Below are 563 nucleotides of genomic sequence, written 5' to 3' on the forward strand. Positions count from 1 at the left end.
ATTTGAACCAGTATTGGTTATGATCAATCACAAGTTTTAAAACCTTAGTCAGAATATTCAATTCCAGTAACCCCATTCGTCTAGTCACTAAAATATCATAATCCTGGAAAAAGTGTACTCTTTAAACATGTCAGTGATTACAAGCAAACTAAATCAATACCCAATAAACTACCATTGTACAATAGCAGGAACTTCAAAACTCTAGCCTTACATATCACGGGAAAGTACTGTTATGTCTTATCACAAGAGTTTTATCAAAAATTTGAGTAGCAAGTAGGAAAATATCAACTTATGTACACATACAAGGTAGAGCCTTATTCGGTTTATGAAACCCAACACGTTTAGGAGAAAGAGTACAAGGAAAGAAGAGTTCTAGCTGTTTAGGAACCTAATATGTTTTTGGTCGAAGTTTAGGGAACCTGATATTTAGTCCCTATTACGATGGAACTCAATATTGGTTGATACTGAAGACTTTGTGGATTATTAGCAAATTGATAGCTGCACCAAATTGAACCACCGAAAAAAGGGGAAATATGTATTCTCTTGTCTGTTATTGATGTGGT

This window comes from Macadamia integrifolia, chromosome 6 (genome assembly GCF_013358625.1).
Source record: "Macadamia integrifolia cultivar HAES 741 chromosome 6, SCU_Mint_v3, whole genome shotgun sequence".
Taxonomy (NCBI): domain Eukaryota; kingdom Viridiplantae; phylum Streptophyta; class Magnoliopsida; order Proteales; family Proteaceae; genus Macadamia; species Macadamia integrifolia.